Genomic DNA, 27,094 nt, shown 5'->3' with positions numbered 1-27,094 from the left:
TCATTGTGGTGGACGTTCCAGCTTGCATGATAGTTTTTACTTTGTCGTTGGAGCAATTTTGCAACATATCTTTTATAGCTGATTGTGTAGCATACTTGGTTGCTAACTCTGGTGTTAGTCCATCTGATATGTATGCTTCTTCCAACGATTTCGTGAGTTTTTGTATTTCAGCAGTATATTGATTTGCAGTTTTACTGCGCTGTTGGATATTCAAGAGTTTTGCTGTAAAAACTTCGACTGATTCACCTTTAATTGCTGTTTTTAATTTTTGTTTTATCACTTCAATTGAACTTTCAGTGCCTAGCAGGTTTCTGGCTGTTCCTTTCAGCTTGGTTTTTATCATCGAAACCGCTACAGCTTCATGGCTATCATTAATTTGTTCTAGGATATCCAAAGCATCCAAGCAGCTATTCAAGTTCTCGGCTTTACCATCAATTTCTGGCAGAATTGACGAAGCAGTCTTTAAAAATTCGACTCTGTTTGTGGCCTTTTGTCGTTTTCAGTTTGTGAGTTTTATCAAAGATTTCAATATTTCGGACTTCCCCTAAATTGGTTTGAGTTTCCGGTAATAAGACAGCAAAATTTATTTCTATCTCCCCTTCAAATGACGTTGGGACTAAAGCCTCAATCTTATATCTACAGAATGAGGACATAAATCTATCTCTAACACTGGAAAAAATTTGTTGTGCTTCTAGTTGATGACTGGCAGTCAATTTGCAATTTACCTTTTGTATAGCCTTGCCTATATTATTCAACGACTGTAATATTGTCGCGAGATGCTCTAAAACAGTTACTTTCTGTATCTTTGTATTTTTATTAATACATTTATAAGATTTTTCTGCCAAAATCTTTTCTTCCAGAAGTGTGTTGAGAATAGTTTCCCATTTGCCCATTGAGGTAAAGAGAGAAAACAAAATTTTTTTTCTATATTCCATATGTATGTTACATCTTTAACTTGATTCATTATACTCTAACATAATTTTAGATGCTGTGGTGTGCTAGATTATTGCCTTAACTGCTGCTTGGCTGTCAATATAAAAGTTAATACGGCTGAAGTTTAAGCTATTCTCTTCCAGTGCTTCTACTGATTTGCTTCCGGCTAATACTTTCGCTTGAAACGATACAGTCATCTGGCAGCTTGAAGGATCTGTTTATTTCCGGATCAGCACAGTATACCACAGAACCTACTCCTTCCACTACATTGGAACTATCTGTGTTATCGCCTCTCCCGCCATTTGAGCACCCTTGCCCCAACTATCGACCTCTATTGTGGTTTTAAGAGCCCCTAGAAGAGCAGATAGGGAATCAAGTAGTCTTTACGTCCTGTAATTGATGACGCTATACTAATATGACCGTATGGTCTGCGCTAAAGCTGTTCCGAGGTACTGAGCCTCGCTGCAGTTGTTGACGCTTTGTTCTTTGCTACCAGGTCTACAGATGTGCAGAATGGTATACAATGCAGCCGTCGGGGTTTTTTCAGGGCTCCCGTATTGCTAAGCATTGAAAGCCTGCATACTAATTTTTAACAGGATTGATCAGGGAAAGTTCAGCCCACACAAGTAAACCTCTCCTAATGGACTGAGGCTGACTGACTTTGCCGGTGCTCGAAACATGTTCATATCCAGCACGAGGTTCATGCATAAAAAACACATCAAGCTAGAAGATCGAAATACTCGGAATCAGATCGACCACGTTGTGATAGACGAACGGCGTGCCTCCATTCTTTAAGGTGTGCGCATAATCCGAGGACCTAACATCGACTCGGACCATTACCTCGTCGCAGCCAAAATACGCACCCGTCTCTGCGCTGCTAAAACCAAGGAACAAAAAACACAAGGAAAGCTTGTAAACCGTACATTAGTCTCTATGGGAAAACTCTCAGTCTTCTTGTTTCCTCATTTTACAACCTTTTTTTTTAACTTAAAATTTGATTACTTTTTGTGGCCATCACTGTCGCTAAGGCCCAAACTAAACACACCTACACGATCTCTCGATGGCTGAACATAGCATCATATGATTTTCAATGAATAACCCAAGAGGATATCGGTAACTTTTATACGCATGTGCTTGGGTTAAGTTGACTTCTGCGGAAAATAGCTCATTCTTTCAACCACGATCAACCCAGGGGTTAAGTGCATTTGAACAATAAAATAAAAGTATAGTGTTTAAAGAAAAAGAAAAAAAATGGTTTCACCGCGTGCGTAACAAGAAAAAAGTGTGTAGTAAAATGTTATAGCAGCTGAAAGAAAAAGAAATTGCCACTATTCCGGTACAGCAATCCGCATCGTGGGAACAATAATCAACTGAAAGAAACCAAATTTCTGGGTAAGAGTAGTTCAGTTTTTTTTGTATTTATTTTTTTTAACCAAATTAATCCGCGAATAAAATAGTACAATTTAAAGAAAAAATAAAAATAAAACAAAAGCGTCTTCGAACTTCTTTTGACGAATTTCCCTATATTTTCTTAGGTTGTCGCAAATTCCTTCCAAAAACGTTCAAAATTTTTCTGCGAACGCAAAAGACGCTGCAAGCGCTGGCTTATTGGTGGTACTGCCACGTGGCAGCCATCACTTTAGTGTATCCCCTAGCAACTGGATTTGGAAATAAAAATACGACGCTTTTGGACTACGAAATTACTCAAGAAAGTGAAAAAAATATGAAATATTTTTTTTTTAATTTACATTGCAACATTATTATTTCAAATTTTATTCTTTGCATTAAAATTATTTCGATTTTATTTCTAATCCATATCTATACTAATTGTATAAAAATACTTATATTGGCAATGTTTGAAACAGCTAATCTCAAGAAGTACCAAACCGATTTTTATGAATTTTTTTTTATAAGAAAGTATTGGCGCAAATAAACACCCTGCGCTTTTTATTTTTCTAATTTTCACAAATTAAAGCCCTTTATTTTTAGGATAAATACAGAATGTCGCTAACCAGCACGGAATCAAGCGAGAAACTGCGTTAGGTAGGGTATATATCATACATCCTAATTACTCAGAATGTTTTTATCTTAGACTACTACTACATCATGTTCGAGGACCGACATCTTTCGCTGATTTACGTCGAGTAGATCGTCATTTAGTGCAGGATGATAGTCGTTGGAAAAATACATTGTTTGATGCCACCGTCTCTGAGAGCGCGCACAAAATGAGAGAGCTCTTTTCTATCATGCTTATTTATTGCGAAATGTCTGATCCAGCAGATTTATGGAATTTGTTCTGAAAAATTTATGTGAAGATATTTTGCATAATGTGCGCCAGAGTAGTAATGATCCTGAAATGGACTTTTGTGAAGACATTTTTAATACAGGCCTTTTTCTTCTTGATAATCTGGTTTTTTCATATGCAGAGAAACGTATAAAGGATTTAGGGTTGCCTGAACCTAACCGCACTAGATCAGACTTAGACGCCGTTTCTACAATGTGCTAAATAAGGCACAATACCCATGAGCTGCACAAATTTGTATTACAAAATGAGCCAAAGCTAACTTATGAGCAACGAGTAACATGCCAACCTAATAAAAACGCACTGCGGTTTTTCAACGCAGGCACTCAAACGGCTTTTTTTGCCATAACCGAAATAAGCATACATTGCGACAATTTAAAATATGTTTGCAAAGGTCAAACCGAAATGTCACGCAGATCAAAAATTGGAAATCGAGTTAGCTTTTTACGCAGTAAATTCACCGGCCACCGTGGTGTGATGGTAGCGTGCTCCGCCTACCACACCGTATGCCCAGGGTTCACACCCCGGGCAAAGCAACATCAAAATTTTAGAAATAAGGTTTTTCAATTAGAAGAAAATTTGTCTAAGCGGGGTCGCCCCTCGGCAGTGTCTGGCAAGCGCTCCGAGTGTATTTCTGCCATGAAAACCTCTCAGTGAAAACTCATCTGCCTTGCAGATGCCGGTCGGAGTCGGCAGAAAACATGTAGGTCCCTTCCGGTCAATTTGTAGAGCAAATCAAGAGGAGTACGACGCAAATTGGAAAAATGTCCATTTAATTCTGAAGCTGTTTTGATAATTGAAATATATAAAAAGAAGCTGAACGCTAAAACTATATACTTTTATTTAAATATAAACAATGTAACTAGGCTAAAGTAAGGAGTATATAAATATGAAGAAATATATTTGTACTTATAAGTATATGTTTGTTATAGATTCTAAAAAAAACCGAAATGAAAACGTGAATTTCAGGTAAATCTAGTGTGAAAAGCTGTATAAATAGTTAAAGTGATGAACATTAAAACCATAGGAGAATTTGAAAAATTCAAAAAAATTACATACAGTTGCATATCGAAATGTTGAAAGAAATATTGCAAGCAAACAATTTTAAAAAAAGAAATGAATACCAAATTTTAGTGACTGTACAAACTAACAAAAAGCGAAACATTGTAGAGTGCTTAGAGTGTATTGAATGTAGTAGAATGAAATTTTTTTTAAATCCATATGTAAACTTTCTAACAATTCTAACATGCTTCGTAAAGTATGAATGGGTATACCTAATTTGTATATGCTGTAAGGGTATGGGTGTTCCCCGCGTTGGGCGTACCTTGTCCTGCTCGAGGGATGCTGATACCCTCTTCCAAAAGGGCATAAAGCCGGAGCCAGCTTCCAATGGTGTCGCCGAATTTCACATGAAGAGACAAAATAAAAGCACCCTAAAGTAAAGAATTCTTATATTCATGTTTGTAAGTATGTATACTTCCCGTAAACCCGACATTCCAGGGTTGCAACACCTCGCCCGCTACACCTCAAAGCCGGAGCCTCCTAGTTTCCGCACTGGAAAATAAAAAAAAAAAAATTTTATTATTTTGGGCATAGAAGCGTAAATCCGCGCAAAACACTTATATAAGTGCGCAATTTTTTTTGGTGGGTACGCCAAACCATCAAAATAACAACAACCATATGAAAATTGTCAACTTCCACTGTAAATACTCTTAATTAAAATTTTCATATTTATTACCTCTTATTACCATTCCTGAGGCTTTCGGTCATCGTTTGGCGCTATTACCAGTCAACCACTACTACATACTTCCATTTCCTTTGGTATATTCGGGTCCCCGCGCTATGGGACCATATGGGTGAAGTGGCTTCTTTCACGCCGCACCAGATGCCCAACGGAGTGCCTATAAACCGCACTGAAGAGCCGCGCTGCCCTTTTTTGTAAAATAACACTCGCGCACAGAAATTATTTGATTTAAACAAGCGAAATTTATTTTTTTTGTCGCGGACTTTAATTTGCACACACGATAAAAAAGTAAACAAAATCCGAAATGTCAAACTCAAGAAAATGCTCAATATGGGATATTTGTAAAGCTTTTTGGTGAGGGTTGCCGTACCGCAGCGAAAGGTATGATGAAGGAAAATAGGACCGGTCGAGGAAAAGGATGGATATAGGGTAAAGAAAGTGCGATTAGGTTGGAAATGAGGACAATAGGAAACGGTGTGTAGAACCGTTGTTGCTGTCGGTTTCTGCTGGTATATATATAGGACATAACTGTGGCAGAAGAAAAGAACAATTTTAACTGTGGGCATATGCACGTCGTGAGTGCGCGGTGAATTCTTTTGTAATAGTCCGTGAACATCAAGAAAAAATTTCTTTTTCCCTGTGCGCGAAGATCCAGTAAAGATCAAAATCGGAGTTTTTAAGATCGTTGTGCATGCTGTGGGGCAGTGTGCCCATAAATCTGCATTAATCGGTCGTAAAATTTTAAATTTAAAGTCAACAAGACCATTGGAGATATAAACTCAGGACAACCAGCGGTTAATGCGGTAAGTCAACCAAAATCCAAAACCTTTTTTTAGGACTTTTCTAATTTTTTTGGTTTCGCGCTTTTTTGGTGATTCACGCCAACCCAGTTTTCCGATTTTTGTCTTTAAATTTTTCCAGAAATTCTGACCCAGCGCATTGCTTGTGCAGGTGCAGTTTTCGGTTAAAAGTAAATTTCGATTCACTTCCTTTTCTTTTATAAAATAATATCATCCTTATTTTTTTCATTTTTATAATTTCTCTGTCTAAATTTTCATGTCGCATTCATACATGTAATTGCTTTTGTAGCAATGTATGTACTTATTCACATCCATGGTGCGTGAATGCCAAATTGGCGCTCAGGTAAATTGTACCTTCACCCATAACGAAAGCTCTAGCGAGCACAGGGGAATTTTCAGTTCAACAAGACATTATTCACCAAACCCCAAACTATTATTTTCATTTAAACTCCGTATTGGGAGCCTGAAACCCAAATCAACAACGTCCTAATATATGTTCAATTAAATGTTTTATGTATATTTTGTCCAAGTATAAGATTTTTATTTATAAGTAAATATATATACAACTTTTTTTTTGAAGCGGCTAGAAAGCCCAGCTCTAGGAGTCCCTGTACCACCGAAGAAGGGAATGTAAAATGTTGTCCTAATATTGAGAGATTTTAATGTTTGGTTTTTCTGCGTTGGCGAGAAGTCCCCGAATTAGGCAAATTTCAAGCTTCCAAGAAATTTCATAATATGATAATATAAGACAGTGGTATCACAACGGACCTTCGTTTTTGAAAAGAACTTTGAGGTAGTGCGTTTTTGAAAAGAATTTTGAAAAGGGTGCTATTCCACTCAGCAGTAGAAATTGGATTGTAGAACGTAAAAAAGTAATACATAAAATAAGGTAAATTTTTTTCATTAATTAAAAACTTTCAGGAATACAACATTCTTTGTTTTATTATCATTTCCGGGAAAGAGAAAACTTTGGTTCTGTGGGGAAACAGTTCTTGAAATAGCGACATAAAGTTGACCCTGACAAAACACTTCACTACGAAGGTCTACGCCAACATAACTAAATGTTTGTCCTTGTTTTGTAATCACAAAACAACTTCTCACAGGAAACTGGACTCGTTTGAAAGTAAATGGTAGATCGGTGCGTATCATTGTTACCCTTGGGATCATTGTTCTTTCGCATGCTGCGATTACCATTACACAAATTGGGAGGCTTAAGGTTTTGTAATAGCATTATTGGCAAACCAATTTTAAGGCGTTGTTCATATGGTGGTAGCCAGGATGGGTTGAGAGAATTAAGAAACTCCGTTGGATAGTGAACAACGTCTTCTTTATCTGTCACTTCATCAAAACAATTATATGTTTTGTACCCTGTTGTTAATCGTTCACAAAGAGCTTTATTAATTTCGTCTGCTGCTAAGTTCGTTGAATTGACAATAGTTCGCTCATATAACCACTTGGAGTGCTTGTGTTCATAAGTTCATCAATTATTCTGACACAGGTTCCTACGATTTCTGGCATTGCTGCATAACCATCGCAAGTTATGCAAATCAGCCGTTGCCTATTTTAAGTATGAAATATGCAAACTGATTAGAAGGGCCAGCTCCACAAAGACAAACTTGCATATTGGCAGACAATTTTAAGGTTTGTACTTTTGACCACACATCTTATTTCTTTATGCACGCGTTTACAATATCTGCTCTTGTACCCTTCGGAAGCACTGGTAGAGTTTGTTTAAAGTCCCCTGTGAATTCAAGTGTAACTCCACCCGTTGCCGCCTGAGAAGACCTCAGTTCTTTAAGTGATAAATCGACAGCATCAATGTGACACTTATGAGCCATGGTGCACTCGTCCCATATTATAAGCGATGCTTTATGAAGAACATCAGCCGTGGGACTATTTTTTTTTTTAATGGAGCATGTGCAACTTTGTTGTGGTGAGAAATTAAGTGGCAGCATAAAGATGGAATGAGCAGTTCTTCCTCCACGCAGAATAGTGGCAGCAATGCCTGAAGAAGCAAGAGCAAGTTTACTTTCAATACTGTTGGAGACATGAACTCCAATTTAATTGAACTTTAAATTATAGTTTAGTTTTTGTCTAAATTGTCTAACTGAATACAAGATGAATTTAACAGGAAACCTTGAAATAGTAAATCGTTTAAGATACTTACCCTTTGATAAAATACTTACCTTTTGCTAAAATACTTGCCTTTGCTCATATATGTACTTACCTTTGATTAAAATAGTTAAATATATGTAAAATACTTACCGAATGAAATAACCTGCAAACTTGTCAAAATACTCACCTTAATTAACCACCATGTAAACAATGAATTTTAGTTACTCTTTCCTAAACATTAATATTTACATACATAAACATATATACATATTTACATATATACACTTAAAAGTTTCCTGACTCCTAGCGGTCCAGGAGTTAGTTCGCTAATTACCGTCGATATATCGCCAACCTTTTCGCAGAATATTTAAAATTTATAAAATTGTTTGAGTGACTTAAAACTTAAAAGATAAAATCTACATAAAAGAAAATAGTTTTCGAAATCTTTTGAATACTATTATATAGTTTGTATACTAATTATATAGCTATAGTTAATATAAAATTATATATATTTGGTGAAGGTTTAAAGTGAAGTGCCATGGTTTTCATTTGGAAGGGAGATTAGTGGAAAACACAACCCATTTATACCCCTAATTCGTATACATGTTCCATTGCAGCCATCAGTGAATCAGTGACCTAAAGGAAAAAATAGAAAGGTATTAATGAGGGTTTTAAAAGGGAGCGGTGGTTGTTGTATAGGTGGTCGCCTTTTCGAAATATCGCCATAAAGGTGGACCAGGGGTGACTCTAGAATGCATTTGTACGATATGGGTATCAAATTAAAGGTGTTAATGAGTATTTTAAAAGGGAGTAATCCTTATTTCCATAGGTGGACGCCGTTTCGAGATATCGCCATAAAGGTGGACCAGGGGTGACCCTAGAATTTGTTTGTACAATATGGGTATCAAAAGAAAGGTGTTAATGAGTATTTTAAAAGGGAGTAATCCTTAGTTCCATAGGTGGACGCCGTTTCGAGATACCGCCATAAAGGTGGCCAGGGGTGACCCAAGAATTTGTTTGTACAATGTGGGCATCAAACGAAAGGTGTTAATGAGTATTTTAAAAGGGAGTGGGCCTTAGTTCTATAGGTGGACGCCGTTTCGAAATATCGCCAAAAAGGTGGACCAGGGGTGACTCTAGAATGTGTTTGTACGATATGGGTATCAAATTAAAGGTATTAATGAGGGTTTTAAAAGGGAGTGGTGGTTGATGTATAGGTGGTCGCATTTTCGTGATATCGCCATAAAGGTGGACAAGGGGTGACCCTAGAATTTGTTTGTACAATATGTGTATCAAAAGAAAGGTGTTAATGAGTATTTTAAAAGGGAGTACTCCTTAGTTCTATAGGTGGACGCCGTTTCGAGATATCGCCATAAAGGTGGAGCAGGGGTGACCCTAGAATTTGTTTGTACAATATGGGTATCAAAAGAAAGGTGTTAATGAGTTTTTTAAAAGGGAGTAATCCTTAGTTCCATAGGTGGAGGCCTTTTCGAGGTATCGCAATAAAGGTGGACCAGGGGTGACTCTAGACTTTGTTTGTGCGATATGGGTATCAAATGAAAGGTGTTAATGAGTATTTTTAAAAGGGAGTGGGCCTTCGTTCTATAGGTGTTCGCCTTTTCGAGATATCGCCATAAAGGTGGACCAGGGGGGACTTTAGAATATGTTTGTACGATATGGGTATCAAATGAAAGGTGCTAATGAGTATTTTAAAAGGGCGTGGGACTTAGTTCTATAGGTGGACGCCTTTTCGAGATATCGCCATAAAGGTGGACCAGGGGTGACTCTAGAATGAGTTTGTACGATATGGGTATCAAATTAAAGGTATTAATGAGAGTTTTAAAAGGGAGTGGTGGTAGTTGTATATGTGAAGGCGTTTTCCAGATATCGACCAAAATGTGGACCAGGGTGGCCCAGAACATTATCTGTTGGATACCGCTAATTTATTTATATACGTTATACCTGCCAAGATTTTAAGGGGTTTTTATTTCGCCCTGCAGAACTTTTTCATTCTCTTCTACTTAATATGGTAGGTGTCACAACCATTTTATAAAGTTTTTTCTAAAGTTATATTTCGCGTCAATAAAACAATTTAATTACCTTACCATGTTTCATCCCTTTTTTCGTATTTGGTATAGAATTATGGCATTTTTTTCATTTTTCGTAATTTTCGATATCGAAAAAGTGGGCGTGGTCATAGTCGGATTTCGTTCATTTTTCATACGAAGATAAAGTGAGTTCAAGTAAGCACGTGAACTAAGTTCATTAAAGATATGTCAATTTCTGCTGAAGTTATCGTGTTAACGGCCATGCGGAAGGACAGACGGACGACTGTGTATAAAAACTGGGCGTGACATCAACCTATTCCGCCCCTTTTCACAGAAAACAGTTAACGTCATAAAATCTATGCCCCTACCAAATTTCAAAAGGATTGGTTAATTTTTGTTCGAATTATGGCGTTAAAAGTATCCTAGACAAATTAAATGAAAAAGGGCGGAGCCACGCCCATTTTGAAATTTTCTTTTATTTTTGTATTTTGTTGCACCACATCATTACTGGAGTTGAATGTTGACATAATTTACTTATATACTGTAAAGATATTAAATTTTTTGTTAAAATTTTACTTTAAAAAAATTTTTTTTTAAAAGTGGGCGTGGTCCTTCTCCGATTTTGCTAATTTTTATTAAGCGTACATATAGTAATAGGAGTAACGTTCCTGCCAAATTTCATTATGATATCTTCAACGACTGCCAAATTACAGCTTGCAAAAAATTTTAAATTACCTTCTTTTAAAAGTGGGCGGTGCCACGCGCATTGTGCACAATTTTACTAATTTTCTATTTTACGTCATAAGTTCAACTCATCTACCAAGTTTCGTCGCTTTATCTGTCTTTTGTAATGAATTATCGCACTTTTTCGGTTTTTCGAAATTTTCGATATCGAAAAAGTGGGCGTGGTTATAGTCCGATTTCTTTCATTTTAAATAGCGATCTGAGATGAGTGCTCAGGAACCTACATACCAAATTTCATCAAGATACCTCAAAATTTACTCAAGTTATCGTGTTAACGGACGGACATCGCTCAATCAAATTTTTTTTCGATCCTGATTATTTTGATATATGGAAGTCTATATCTATCTCGATTCCTCTATATATGTACAACCAACCGTTATCCAATCAAACTTAATATACTCTGTGAGCTCTGCTCAACTGAGTATAAAAACTAAGATATAAAAATATTGCAAAATATAGAAATTAATAAAATATTTATTTGCGAAACCAGAAAAAAGTTCTTACTTACCTTAATACGAGTGTATACTTACCTATACTATTGCAAAAATTTCAAAAAAAAAAAAAATTTAACTAAAGTCAAATACTTACCTGGTACGCGCGCTAAAACAAACTGCAAATAAATTTAAACAAACAAAAAAGTGCAAATTGTAGAAAAAATTAAGATTTACTTACCCATACAAAGTTCTGAAAATATAACAGGTTTAACCCTTAATTAGTCGCGTGGGATCAAGACCATTTCAAATTAAAAAAACAATGTGATATAATGATTTTTATAATCGGGGATTGCCCATATTGCTTTTTCAAATGTATGAAAACATTTATTTGAAGCAATTTTTTAATTTTATAATTTATTTAATAATTTGGGAAAAATTTAAACAACGTGACATCAGGACGGACAAGGCGACAGCTGTTTCGATTATACCTTGTAAATCTCTTCAAAGCCTTTTCTCCCGGGAGTGGGAGTCGAACTCGCACTCCTACGATAGTTGAAATGGTTGTAAACGCATTCAGCTACGTCATACCTGTTTTAAAGTTCTTCCCAATTGCCTTCTTTTTTTGCATATTTTAATCTTTTACAATCTTTTATAATGCTTGCAGAGCGCTCGCTCTCTTTCTAGCTTTCTAACTCTTTGTTGTGAGTACAAATTAGTATAGATCAAAACATCGACGCGTGTACACCTGTCGCTACTGTTTTATGCTCTGACCCCACGCGACTAGTTACGTAAAATTTTCTTTCGGAGGTGAGTTGTTGTGTTTCGGGTTTTTCTTAGTAAATATATTTGTTTTTGTCTGTAGCTATGTTTTGTTAGAATGCGTATTCTATTTTCGTTATTATTTCGATAGATTTTCCCTGATTTTCTTTAAACTTGCTATTTTGAAATGGATAAAGAAAGGCAAATACTGCAATGGCTGGATGAGTTGTCGGATATTGGGGAAGATGTTGGTGGTTCTTCGTCCGAAAGCGAGTTTGCAAATTTCGCTATTGAAGAAAGTTCTCATGATTCGGAAAGCGAAATTTCAGACACCGAAGACAGCGAAAATACTGAATTACCTTTTGGTAACTATTATTTATCCAGGCATAATCCGAAAAATGCATCAAAAGTGAAATGGTATAAAGCACCGCCATCAAGTGCAGTTAGGACGCGAGCCCACAACATAATTCTTCATTTACCGGGAGTTAAACAGCATGCAAAAATGCTAAATCTCCCCTAGAATGCTTCCGACTCTTTTTTGACAATGAAGTTATTGAACTTCTGGTCGTAAACACTAATTTATATATCTCGAAATTAAAAGATAAGTTCAAACGAGATCGTGATGCGTTTCCAACTGATACTTTGGAAATAAACGCATTTTTGGGTTTATTGATTACGGCTGGAGTCCTAAGAGCTTCTCAATTGAATTTTTTAGATTTGTGGGCACAAGATGGATCTGGCATAGAAATGTTTCGGCTTACGATGTCTCATAGACGTTTTTTGTTTTTATTACGCTTTGATAATACCTCAGATCGAGAAGAAAGACAAAAAATTGACAATTTAGCAGCTATAAGAAATCTGTGTACAATTTTAGAAAACAAGTTTTTAGCAGCTTATTCCGCCAGTGGGAATTTGACTATAGATGAGCAATTGATTGGTTTTCGAGGTCGTTTTAAAGGTAAAGTTTACATGCCTAATAAACCTAATAAGTATGGCATAAAAGTGCAAGCCATGGTTGATTCGAAAACATATTATTTGTACAAGTTTGAAGTATACTCGGATAAGCAGCCAGATGGAGAGTATCAGGTGTCTAATTCTCCAGATGAGATAGTGAAACGCCTAGTTCAGCCAGTGAAAGGCAGTGGTCGCAATATAACGACTGACAATTGGTATACTAGCGTTAAACTGGCTAAGGAGTTGCTAACTCCAGAATATAAATTGACCCTTGTTGGTACATTGAATAAACGAAAGCCTGATATCCCTTGTGAATTCCTACCAAGCAAAAACAGAGAACAATTTAGCTCACTATTTGGATTTCATAATCAAATTACGATGGTATCTTATGTTCCTAAGCCAAAGAAAGCCGTAGTTCTCCTTTCAACAATGCATAATGATAATGCCATTGATGAAGCAACAGCCAGCGCTCAGAAACCAGAAATAGTTACATATTATAATGATACCAAAGGTGGTGTTGATTGTAATGACCAACTTTGTGCCACTTACAACGTTGGGAGGAGAACGAGAAGGTGGCCGATGGCTGTATTTTTTCATCTGATAAACATATCTGGCATTAACGCATTTGTTGTACATAAAGCAAATACTGATAAGAGCGACACACACATAAGGCGCATTTTTTTGAAAAAATTAGCTTCAACACTTGTCGAGGACCACCAGAAAAGACGAGTTCGCCAATCTGCTATTCCCAGGTCAATAAAAAAACGTCTTTCTGAAGTACATAATGTGCACGAGCCGCCGCAACAATCAACAGCTAAACGCGGACGCTGTTCATCATGCCCCAGAAAGGATGACAAGAAAGTGGCATCTAAATGCCACAATTGTGGCAAATTTATTTGCCAAAGATGCTCTAAGCCATTATGCACAGAGTGCATTAAGCAAGACGTGACTGATGGCTCAGATTAACTTTTTATATTTTTTAACTCTGTTATGGCAAAAATGAAATGTTTTAAGATGAATTAGAAATTAATTATTTTTTAATTTAAGTTAAAAGTGAAAGTTACCTTTTAGTTTTTTGAAATACTTAATAATAAAGTATGTTTATGTTTATGAAAATTCTAAATCGTTTTATTTAGTTTTTATAATTATTTTTCTAAGTTTTGTTTGGGGTCACCAGAGACCCCACGCGACTATTTGTGTGATTTTCTTCATGCGACTAATTAAGGGTTAAAGCAAATTAAAATTGGGAAAATTAGGTACCCGAAGAACGAAAAATTTTGGAAAACAAGGTGCTGAAAAGAAAAGAAATAAATACAAAGTTCGGAAAGTGATACAAGTGCTAAGAAACAGAAATAAAAGAAATTTATATAGAAAATCAACAAAAAAGGATTTACCTAAAAAAAAAATTATTATTATAAAAAACGGTACGCCATAGCGGACAAATTTTTTTAGCATATACACATACGCATGTGTACGTAAAATATACCAAAGTATATTTACAACAAACTTCAAATAAAAATTTCGTAAAATATTTTTATTGTCTCCACGAGCAGTATACTTGCATAAGTGGACCAACAACAACAACATCAACAAAAAGCTACAGCATCACAAAAACACTGTAGTAAACATCCAACAACACAGGAACATCAGCAGCACAGGAAAAGCAACAACATTAAACGCAATCACGACAAAACAGGCGGTAATAAAACACAAACGGAATGCCAAAGTAAGTACACCGTTGCACATAAGTAGGACACGTATACACATATACATTTTTCCAAGTACAGAAAAAATACTCTCCTCGCGATCGGTATATTAAACCGTTCGTTTATCCAAAAAAACCGCATATCCTGGTCATATAAACCACAAAGGTACTGTCCCACCTTAGTCCCTTTTTTTCGTTCATATACATATGTATATAGCATAAAATAAAACTCAAGCGGTACCGTTCTAAAGGAAATCCTATAGCGGTAACCCAAAAGCTGTACTTGTACCCACACACAAATACATATATCTTAATAACCCACATATACTCTCTCATATATTTTACTCTCGCCTGAATAATACTCTTTCCCGAAGTTAGTTGGAAACCATACAAATTAACCGTTGCAGATATTCCGCAAAAAAATCCATATGTTCAAATAGGCACTACTCAATTTTAACATAAACTCCTCCCACTAATTTTGAAAAAAAAATTACACCCAAAGAATAAAGTTGGTTTGTGTTCCTAATATAAATTTTATCTTACACGGAAACTTGCACTCATTAGCCACACAAATCAATTATAATGCAAGAAATTATTGCTGTCTAAAAATATTGTGACTCAAATCACTCCTTTAGTTTATCTTTACATATTTTACATACACCCACACATACTTGTACTTAGAAGCACTAAGCCAAATATTTTCCAAGAATATTGTTACTCAACCCACTCTTTGAGGTATTCTCATTGCTGTACATTTATACACGCACCCACACATACTTGTACCTAGAAGCACTAAGCCAAATAGTTCCCACCCTCATAAGCCAAAGCGCTCATTATCCACTTGCTTAAGCAAATCCCGCTATACGAACTAGTACAGTGGGCCTGAGCTTATAAAAAAGCAAATAAATTTACAATGGGCTAAAACTGGTAAAATCTTAAGAATTTTTAAACCCAAATTTTAAAATGACGGACAACCAGGAAAAAACCAAAACCCTATCGGTACCGGCGGGCAATATCCGGTCAAAATCTCAGTCCGATGATGACGAATACAGCAGGATCGAGAAAAAAATGCATGTTCGAAATTAAGGAACTGGAAAAGTTCTGCGATAAATGGTGGGGGATAGCGGAGACGGATCACACAGAAAGCGGTCTCAGGACATACTAAGGGGAACTCAACACACGTGTAAACGCGGTAGAATCAGCATACGAGGCGGAACACCTTAGCAGAACGGAGCAAAAATCCAGGATAGAATGCGAGGAGACATGTGACGACACACTCGACACAGCGATGAACACAAAGCTTACGATCAACGAGTTGATTAGCACCCGCCAGCCTATTCAACAAACAGTAAACCCCATACAACAGACCCATACCCCCTCTCTTCTTCAACCCTTTCTAAAAGTCCCCGCATGAGACATCGAAGTCTTCTATGGTGGATATGAAGACTGGCCGTCGTTCCGGGATATATTTTCTGCGGTCTACATAAATCACCCTAAATTGTACAGGCCCAGAAACTGTATCACTTAAGGGCAAAAACCCGGGGGAAAGCCGCCCTTATTATTGAAAAATACCCTCTTAACGACCAAAACTTTGATTTGGCCTGAGGAGCACTCAAGTCCCGCTACGACAATCGTAGAATTCTCGTAGACAATCAATTAAAACCCCTATTTAATATGCCAACAGTTTTTTCGGAAAATGGGGAAAGAATCCAAGAGATTCAAACCACCATAAATAACTGTATCTCGACCCTAAATGCAAACGATGTCCCAACCAACAATTAGGATCCCATCCTCGTATATCTCCGCTCATCTAAACTCCCTGTTGAAACCAAGGCATTGTGGGAACTGTCACTCGACTCTAGGAAAGAACTTCCACTTTGGTCGGATATGGACAAATTTCTCACGACAAGGTACGAAGCAGTAGAAAGACTTGGTACGTAGATGCCGAACAAACCCCGAAACTCTAACTCTAGCTTCACCCACAGATCCCCAACAACCCAAAACTCATCTAACTTTAGGAATAAGACACAAGCGTTTCATTTGGACTCGAAGAGGCAAAGATTACACCACCCAAGAGCGAAGCAAATTTGTGAAAGAAAACAATTATTGCACAAATTGTCTAGCTTGCTCTCACTTGGGAAGAGATTGTGGTAGCAATTTCTCATGTGTGTATTGCCAAAAACGGCATCACTCGCTACTCCACTTCCAAGGAAAATCCCACCAAGACAGCGGACCCAGGCAGCAGAGGAGCAGGCCGCACACAACCCCTCAAGGGGTGCCACCCCCAGCTGAAAACCTAAAAAAGCGTCAACCTCAAAAGAGGCCGGCCAAACCCAAGCCACTCAAAACCCTTTTAAGAAAAACTCGACCTCAACTCACGTCGCCAGTAGTAGCGAAACTACTCTTTTACCCACAGCTTTAGACACCGTGAAAGCAAATGGCGAACGATGTTTTGCAAACAGGCCCCGTCCACCAAAAAGCCTTAATGCTCTTACTACTCAAATGGCAATTTTTTGAGTATGTATTTAACGGCGAAGTCGAAAAAATGTATCGCCAAATACTCGTTCACTTAGAGGATCAAGATTTCCAAAGGATTGTGTTTCGAAAATCTCCACATTTGTCAATGGAAGATTTTAAATTAAAGACAGTGACATTTGGCGTCAACTGTGCCACGTAACTGGCTATACGCATTCTGCATCAACTCGCAGAAGACACACAACGCACCCACCCACTGGCCCACGATATATTGTTACGAGAAATATACGTAGACGATATACTCTCCGGCGAACACACAATACAGTCCACTATATACTCGCTTCAGCAAGTTATCGAAGGATTAAAATGAGCCGGTTTTCCACTTAAGAAAATAACGGAAAATCACCCCGAAATACTAAAATCAATCCCGAAATCCGATCTCCTTGATGAAGATTTTCTCAAGTTTCACGACGCTAGCTCAACTAAGAATCTCGGCATAAAATGGAATGATATAACTGACTCCTTTTCTTACTCTTGCGACTCTATCCCCGCAGAAAACTAAAAACTAATCGACAAATATTGTCGGCGGTCGCAAAATTGTTTGACCCGGCAGGTGGGCTATCGCCAATTATGATAGCGGCTAAAACTCTCCTTCAAGAAATCTGGCTAGAGGGAACACTCTGTGATGAATAGGTCAAACCTAACACTTTTCATAAATGGAACAGCTTTTGCGAAAACCTCTCTGCGTATAAACGAAATACAAATACCCAGATGGGTCGAGTTCTCTTCCACCAAACCCTTTCAACTGCACGGATTTCCAGATGCCTCAGAGAAAGCATTCTGTGCTTGTGTTTATTTGCGAGTACAAAATAGCGGCACCGCTTTCTCTTCTCATCTTCTCGTTGCAAAAAGCAAAGTTAAAAACAGTGACTCTCCCCCGTCTAGAATTTTGTGGAGCGGTACCACTCACTAAATTAGTGAAACAAATACGCTCCCACTTAAATCTGACTCCTCATGAGCTTTTCCTCTGGTCCGACTCAGCTATCGTGTTAGCGTGGTTGGAAAAACCACCCCACACTTGGAAGACCTATGTGGCAAATTGGACTCCCAAATCCTCCAGAACGTTAATAATTCTTCTTGGCGTCATTTACCCAGCGGTGATAACCCGGCAGATCTTGGAACCCGAGGATGCAAACCACTAGATCTCGCCAATTGCTCTCAATGGTGGAAAGGCCCAACGTGGCTGTCGAAAGCTTCCACCATCTGGCCCAAAATAGAGACCCCAACTACCACACCACCGGAACAAAAGCGACCTCAACCGTTTCATGCAGTCGAAACCGCGGATCCACTGGAATGCTGTTCTTCCTTTGCAAGATCTCTACGAGTAGTTGCGTATATGTACCGATTTGTTAGTCGCACGAGGTGACTTGATATCCCAAAAACGGTCACTCTATCTCAAGAGGAAGTTCAGCGAGCAAAGTTCCGTCTGATACGGACGACACAACAAAAATATTACCCTGAAGTCATTGCTGATCTACAGTCCTGAAAACCCCTAAGTAAAAAGTGTCCTCTATTACCCTTAAACCCTATGCTCGACGAATCAGGCATAATGCGGGTGAACGGTCGACTTGCAAATGCTGACTTGAGCGACAATGAGCGCTACCCTATTATCATTCCCGAAACTTCGAGTTTCTTTTCCTTAGTTTTATATTTTACCCACTCCACCTTGTTGCATGCAGAAAAGCATTTGATGACATGCATGATATAACAGGAAGATTACATCCCTCGACTTAAACAAAAGGTGAAGAAGTGCATATTCCACTGTAAAAGATGCACTATCTACAAGCAAGAGGCCAAATCTCAAATAATGGCCGCACTGCCTGTTGAAAGAGCCAACTTCTGTCTCCGCTTTCATACCATCGGCGTTGACTTTGCGGGACCCTTCTCGGTTAAAACCTCTACTCTGCGGAAAGCATCTTACGCAAAGGCCTACGTCTGTGTATTTGTTTGCTTCTCGACCAAAGCAGTACATCTAGAAGTCTGCTCAGATTTGACCACCGCCGCTTTCAAAGCGGCATTCGCTCGTTTTGTTAGTCGTTCACGACTAATAATGTCGGATAATGGCAAAACATTCATCGGGGCCAGTCGTGCCATTCAGAAGGAAGTCAACTCTATCATCAAGGAAGCCGCCTCCGACGTAGCTTAGAAATATGCTACCCACCGACCCGCATGGCAGTTCATACCGCCGTACGCTCCATACATGGGCGGGTTATAGGAGGCAGCCGTCAAAAGTTTTAAAACCCATTTGCTCAAGGTGGCAGGAAGCACCAATTTTACGTTTGAGGAATTCACCACAATCCTTACTAGAATTGAAGCAGTCCTTAATTCTAGGCCTCTAACTCCGATGTCTCAGGTTTCGAATGATCTACTCGCCCTGACTCATGGACATTTCCTCTGTGGCGCTCCGTTACTCTCCCTACCTGAACACAACTCTGAAAATCTGTCACTCACAAACAAATGGCAGAAAGTGCAAGTCCTACATCATCAGTTTAGTACGCGTTGGAAAAATTAATATCTCAAAGAATTCCATAAGAGGACCAAATTGAAGACTCAGCAGACAAACGTCAGATAAGGTGATCTAGTCGTCGTCAAGGATGACCTCCTTCCGCCCAATGAATGGCTTGTGGGCGCATCATTCGACTCCACCCTGGCTCGGACGAAAACGTTCGAATAGTAGATGCCCGAACTGAATGCGGAATATACAAACGCACCGTAACAAAAGTGTGTGTGCTTCCCCTAGCAGAATAGATTATGCACCCTCACCCTATGTATCTCTCCAAACCTTGTCCACTCTAGGGATTCACATCACAGCCCACTCTCTACACCCATACCCACTTGACCCACATTTATTTTGACTTTTGTTTGCAGGCCATGTTATGGAAGCTTCAGCACCTGCCGGCTGTGTTGCCAAAGGCATTCGTTGCGCTACTGCCATGCGTTTATGGATATGACCCCGGACGAAGGCTATGAGTCGGTGTGGACTCACAAATATTGTTTAGATTGTTTGGCAATATCCCATGTTACGGGCGCATGTAACTCTCCTGATAGCTGCCGCCGATGTGGCCTCGCTCACCACACGCTGCTTCACCGTGATCGGCCAAAGGAAGAACGCAGGAAGAGATCAAATAATAGGACCGTGGCTCCAGCACAAAAACCAAATGCAACCAGTGACATTAAATTCGAAGAAGAAGCAGACGAACAATAAAGCCACTCAGAAGCGCTTGCGGAACTTATCCTCAACAGAAGTGTATACTTTGCAGGAGATGCAGAAGTTGCTGCTTCCGTCATCGGAGCAGGCCGGCCGCCATGTTGGAGATATGAGCTCCAATTTAATTGAACTTTAAATTATAGTTTAGTTTTTGATCAATTATCTAAATGAATACAAATTGGATTTAACATGAAACCATGAAATAGTAAATAGTTAAGATAGTTACCCTTCGATAAAGTACTTACCCGTTGCTAAAATACTTACCTTTTGCTAAATACTTACCTTTTACTAAAACACTTACCTTTGCTAATATACTTACCTTTGATTTAATCTCTTCTCTATTTGGTGGTGACATATCCTCTTGCATAACAAGTGACAGATCTGTATATTCTAGCTGAGACTTCCTTAGTTGTTCCTTATCCCATTCATCCGTACACGTTATAGTCATTAGTCGGAAATCTACAATGTCTTCTTTATCCTCAGATTTTGAACAGTGTTTGCATTCCAAACTACATGGTCTTCGTGACATTTCATCAGTATTTTCATGGGTACAACCTTTTCGATGCTCAATGCAAAAGTCAAAGCTTTGGAGTCGGTCGATCCATCGTGCCAATTGGCCTTCCGGATTACGGAACTGCAGGAGCCATTTCAACGCTGCGTGATCTGTCCTGACGCGGAATCGCCTCCCACAGAGGTACTTTGAAAATGTTTAATGTACTCTACCAGTCAACAGCTCTCTCCGTGTAACGCAATAGTTCCTCTCTGGTTTTCCAATTGATCGGCTGTAATATGCAACTAACTCCTCCTGTCCATTCCAGTTGTGATAAAACGCCTCCTATAGCATTTCCACATGCATCTGTATCTAGAATAAACGTTGCTGCTGGAATCGGATATGCCAACATTGGGGCAGTGCACGAACGCTATTTAAATGTTTGGAAAGCCACTTCCTGCTCCTTCTTCCATTCAAAAGCTTTATTTTTTCTTGTAAGTTCGTGGAGGCTATGGGCTACACGGGAAAATTTAGTACAAATCGGCGGTAATATGTGCGCAGCCAAAGGAAACTTCTTAACACATGAAGATTCCGTGCTCTTGGCCAACCCTTTGCTGTTTCTATCTTTTCATTCGCGGTGCAGATGTCCTCCGTCGTTACTTTATGAACCAAGTAACTTACTTGCTTATTGAACAGAGAACACTTTTTGGGACTAAGTTTCAGACCAGCACCAGATATTCTTTGGAAAACTTCCTCCAAGTTCTTCAGATGTTCTTCAAAATGTTTTCCCAATACGATTATTTCGTCTATGTACACTAAGCATGTTTTCCAATGTAGTCCTTTCAGTACCTGATCCATTACTCTTTCAAAAGTAGCTGGTGTATTACATAGGCCAAGGGGCTTTACTGTAAACTGCCAAAGAACATCTCCGACTCTGAAGGCTGTTTCTCTTTGTCTTCCTCCTTCACATCCACTTGCCAGTAACCACTTTTTAAATCCAGTGTGGAAAACCATTTTGTACCAGATAGGGAGTCCAGAGTGTCGTCAATTCTTGGAAATGGTTAGCTATCCTTTTTAGTAACGTCATTCCATTTCGGGTAGTCCACGCAAAACCTCATTTTTCCATCCTTCTTCTTCACAATTAACACCGGTGAGCTTCATGGACTAGGTGATGGTTCGATTACACCGCTTTCGCTCATTTCTTGTATGATTTGACTCACCACTTCCCGCTTCGCCAATGGAACACTACGAGTAGCTTGACGGATTGGCCTCACATCTCCAGTGTCAATTTGATGTTTCAGAATGTTTGTGCGGCCTGGTTTGGAGCCATCTTGGTCAAATATGTTTGCTTATTTTAGTCTTCCCCTAGCCTTTACGTCCATGCCGTGATGTCATTTGAAAGATTAATCTTGCTAGTTGAAACTTTTCCGGGAGCTGTTCACAGTTAGTAACTATTTCAGCCTCTTGGCATCTTCCCAATATAGCTCCTTTGGTCAGTTTGAGTGGTGACTTGAACTCATTAAGTACTCTTACCGGAATACGTCCATCTTGCTTTGTCATAGCCAGGGTCTTCCTACGAGTGCAATTGGTGTTGATTTGTTTGCTGCTTCGACAACCCACAATTTGTTTGTCCCACAATCTCCATCAACCTTTACCCAGATGACTGCTTCTGATTTTGGTGGTATTTGCTGACTCTCTTCCGCCAGCACTCGTTTATTTCTGTAGCCTCTCTCGTAGCCGAAATTAAGTGCCACATCCATGTTATTATATTGCATCGTCTTGCTTTGCATATCGATCTTGATGCTTTGGTCGGTTAAGAAGTCCACTCCAATTATGATTTCATCAACAATCTCAGCCACTATAAAACTGTGTAGTACCGTGACGTTCCCAATTGCTACTTCACATGCTTCTTCTCCAATTACCTGGTGTACTCTCCCGTGGCTGTACGTAATCTCGCTCCAAGCAATGGTCTTATCTTCTTGTTGATTAAATCCGATCGAACGATGGAATGAGATTCACCGGTACCTATAGTCAGTAAACCTTCCTTTCCATCCACATGTCCGCCGACAGTAAGATTGCTTGACCTTCTTCCAAGTTGCGAGATAGAGATTATGGGGCATTCAATTGCGGGAGCCAGCTGACGTGCCTTGCGGCTGACTCGCTTTAGTTTAACGATTGAGAAGATTTGGAGATTTGCTCATCTCTTTCAGCTCTGCGTTTACGACCACCCACGTTATTGGAACTGCTAGGGTAGGTACTGCAATAACGTGCAATGTACCCTGGCTTTCCACATTTAAAGCATTTGACGGCACCATCGTTTTTCTGCTGCGTTCCTTTTAATACTTCCAAAATTGTGTCTACCCAGTCTGGCCTTTCCACTTCCACGCGATGAGCTTTGTAAGCGGGCTTACTCAAAAGTGACCCTGTTTCCTTAGTCAGATGGTGTTTTACTCGCTGAAACAGCTGGGCGATTTAGTTGTAACTGCTCCATACGACCTTCAAAATTATCGACTTCTGCCTGAAATTCAGCGATTTTTGCATCCAACGCTTCCAGTTTTGATGATACCATTGCGTTCTGTTCTGATAGTTGCGAGGATATGCTAGTTTCTTGTGTTTGAAACTGCTCAGCATATATGTCTTTTGTTCTTCTTTGTTTCCATCTTGGTTGTTATACGAGTCTCCTGCTATTCCAGTTGAAATTATATACGTGTCTCCTGTGATTCCAGTTGAGATTTTATACGTGTCTCCTGGGATTCCAGTTGGGATGTCATGTATGTCTTCTATTCTGCCAGATGAGACGACATAGTCGATGTTTGAGCAGATATTGCAGCCAAAATCGTGTTCAAGTCTCTGCTCGAAACTGTCTGCGATGTTTCGTTTTTCTCTTCAATTTTTGTTGTTGTCTCGTCCCCATCAGGATGAAAGACATCATTGTTCACATTAATTCTTTCCGACTCCATTACCTCTCGTAGCCGTGCTTGAAGTTCGATCTTATTGCCGGTTGTATTCAATCCACGTTTCTCCAACTCCTTTTTCAGTTGCTGGATCCTTAATTCACTTAACTTTGCCATGTCCAAGTTGTATTCGAAATCTTCGGAATTTATTCAATAATTCCTTTCCTGACACCAGTTGTAACGAATATGGTGAAATTCCGCTTATTCCAAACCTTATGCTAACGTTCGAATCGCTAAATTGTTCAATAAATAACTCCAATATTCAATAATCCAAAATGGTCTTTATTAGACTATTTTCCGCTGCTTTTATACTCTCGGTTTCCTCGTTCACTCATTTCTCCTACGGTCTAGTAATTTCGTGAACTTCATGCTTAGTTACCAGTCGTATATATATATATTTGTTGTCATATGCATGTGTATATGTGAGTACTACTTCGGCTGATGATGACATGCGTTTGTGAGTATCTCTTTGCTGCCTTGTATGTATGTGTGTACATGATGATTTATTTGTTTACGTACATACGAGTGGCTTAGTGAGTATCGGCTTGGTGATGATCGTTTAGAGATGCTAATATTCGTCACAATATGAAAAATACTTACCGAGTGAAATACCCTGCAAATTTCTTAAAATACTCACCTTAATTACCCACCCTGTAAACAATGAATTTTGCTTACTGTTTCCTAAACATTAATATTTACATACATATATACATATTTATATATATCCACTAAAAAGTTTCCTGACTCCTAGCGGTCCAGGAAACAAAAATTAAATTAGTTCGCTAGTTAGCGTCGACATATCGCCTTTTCGCAAAATATTTAAAAATTATAAAATTTTTTGAGTAACTCAAAACTTAAAAGATAAAATCTACATAAAAGGATATAGTTTTCGAAATCTTTTGTATACTAATTATATAGTTTTAGTTAAAATACACGGCAACTCTGGTGTGAATAAGTTGTGTTGAAAAGTACTCAAAGTTATCGTATATTTTTAAAAGTTTTTCATAAAAGAGCATCAACAAAGAACATTTAGACCTAAAGGGCTTTTACTGCTGCATCTGGGAATACTGGAGTTTCAACTGGGGATTCAATAACCGAGGAGTATAGTAAGCAAAATTAAAATCAAATTCTAAAGTAAAATTGTTTTTGCAATAAGGAAGGAAAAGAAGCACCAAAAACAAACAAAAACCAAAAACATTAAGTTACATTTATGAGCGGGAACAATTGACAGCTGTCAAAACCAATTTTCACCGCGCAAGTTGCAAATCAAACTAGTTACTTTTTTTAACGACAGAGGCTGTGAAGTCAGAGCTCAAGCGTAAAGAATCTGAAAGCTCGATTAGTCTAGCCATCTGAAACAGTTGCATACTTTTAGGCAGCACTCTAAAAGAGGTAAAATGAGTGAAGGCAACCAAAGCACTCCTACTAACTTGCCCGCTTTAGTAAAACCAACTCCGATGTCAGACAATCCAAAACGTTTATGTTCCGAAATGTCACCAGACATGATAACAGTTGGGCCAAGTGGAAGTTCCGAGGTAGTAAAACTGACGACAAAAATGCATGCCGACTTTAATAAATGCATTTCAGAATTATCTACAAGAATGGTTAGCATGGACAATAAAATAGAAAATGTTGCAACGAAAGAAGATTTAGAGAGATTAACCAGGGAACTTTATACTGTTAAAGCTCAAGTATGCTAGCTAGAAGAAGAAAACTCAGAGCTCAAAAATTTGCTTGACAAAGTATGTAATTCACAAGAGGCAGACAGAAAGAAGCTGAGATACTTAAAAGAACAGTAGAAGAAAAAGTCACTCATTTTTAGAAATATCCCGGCTAAAAATTCGATTAATGAAGCAGTTAAGGAAAGATACTCTAAAATTACGGTAGCGGCCGAATTTGTAACAAAAAACGTAGCATCAACTCCCTAGGCTTAAATGGTATGATAAACAAATCGAGAAATGCAACGATAATTTAAATCAAATGTTAACCCTCCAATGAGTGAGCAGGTCCCTAGGGACCTTTTTGCCTTTTCAAATTGAAATTACTCCTACTTCGGCCACTACAATTTCACTAATAAATGCATGTTTTTTGGCATCATTATAATTTTTTTATTGTTTCAACACATAATTTACTTGCTCTGAACACAAAAACCTAAACTCAAAGACATTAGGGATGATGATAAAAACAAAAAATTCTAAGAAAAATTCGAAGACATGAACTTTATTGCTTTCAAGGAAAGGCACAATATTCTAACTTTATACTACTAGCAAAAAACCAGTTCTTAGTAGAAAAATATTTAGATGCTGGCCGTACTATATACGCGGATAATTTCTTTACCACTCTTGACTTGGCATGTGATGAGGAGGAAGACCGCATATGTTGGTACAGTGCGCTACAACAAAATATTCATTCCTCAGGAGTTCAAGAAGAACCCGAAGTGCTCCATCAATAGTACATTATTAGGGTTCAACGAAGGGGATATAGCGTTATGCTCATACGTGCCGAAAAAAAATAAAGTGGTGAACGTGCTCTCCACAATGCACTACACCTGCCGCGTTGACGAGCAAACCGAGAATTGGAAGCCCTATGCCATATAAGATTACAACGCCAACAAATGCGACGTTGATACCATGGATCAAATGCTAGGTACTTACAGCTGAAAAAGAGCAACACAACGATGGCCGTTGGCCATGTTTTATAATATGCTGGACCTCGCTGCATTGGATGCTTTTACGATTTACAACGAAATTAAGCCTATAAAAAGGAGTGACAGACGGCGGTCGTTCTTGTTACTGCTAACGAAACAATTGGCCACAACAAATATCGAAGAACGTGCCCTGAACAACCATATAACCTCATATCCAAGGATACGCAATGCGATGGAAGCATTCGATGTCAGGGTAAGAAAAACATCTTCAAATTCAAGAATAGAATATATATTTATTTGTTTTTTATTTTACTTTTCATTTCAGGTATTACCAAGACCGATGGAAGGCAATGCACCGTCGTTTGCGGCTAGGTCAAGTAGACCGTCATGTCGCCTTTGCCGTTATGAGTACGGGCGGCAGCGGAAAACGCGGGCATACTGCTTCGGCTGCGGCAACGCTGTTTGCGGAGAACATAGCACACTTTTACATCGCTGTAACACTTGCGCATAGGGCGGGGGACAAGAAGTACACGCTCAACAACAATAATTTTTAAAATTTTTATAATAGTCTTAGGAAAATTCAAGCAAAAAAAATAAAAATTTTAAAAATTGAAAAAATTATTTTTGTATGTAGAATTTAGTTATATACAATAAAAACAACAAAAAATCAAAAAAAAATTTTTATATGAAAAAAACATGATTTACAAAAAAAGGTCCGTAGG

The 27,094-nt window shown here is 38.4% G+C and overlaps 1 protein-coding gene across 10 annotated transcripts in view; it reads left to right on the top strand.

Moving 5' to 3' along the window:
- Positions 1–27,094, top strand: part of LOC137235484 (calcium-dependent secretion activator-like) — a 2,443,847-nt gene that overhangs the window by 233,254 nt on the left and 2,183,499 nt on the right. The window contains exon 1 of one of the 10 annotated variants that reach the window (XM_067758492.1): positions 5,694–5,782. The exons of the other annotated variants lie outside the window; for them this stretch is intronic. The gene's annotated coding sequence lies outside the window, so the exon portion shown is untranslated. Of the gene's footprint in view, positions 1–5,693; positions 5,783–27,094 lie in introns of those variants that run through there. 10 annotated transcript variants of the gene reach the window in all.

This window comes from Eurosta solidaginis, chromosome X, assembly GCF_040869045.1.
Source record: "Eurosta solidaginis isolate ZX-2024a chromosome X, ASM4086904v1, whole genome shotgun sequence".
Classification (NCBI taxonomy): Eukaryota; Metazoa; Arthropoda; class Insecta; order Diptera; family Tephritidae; genus Eurosta; species Eurosta solidaginis.
This window is presented reverse-complemented; position numbering and strand designations above follow the sequence as displayed.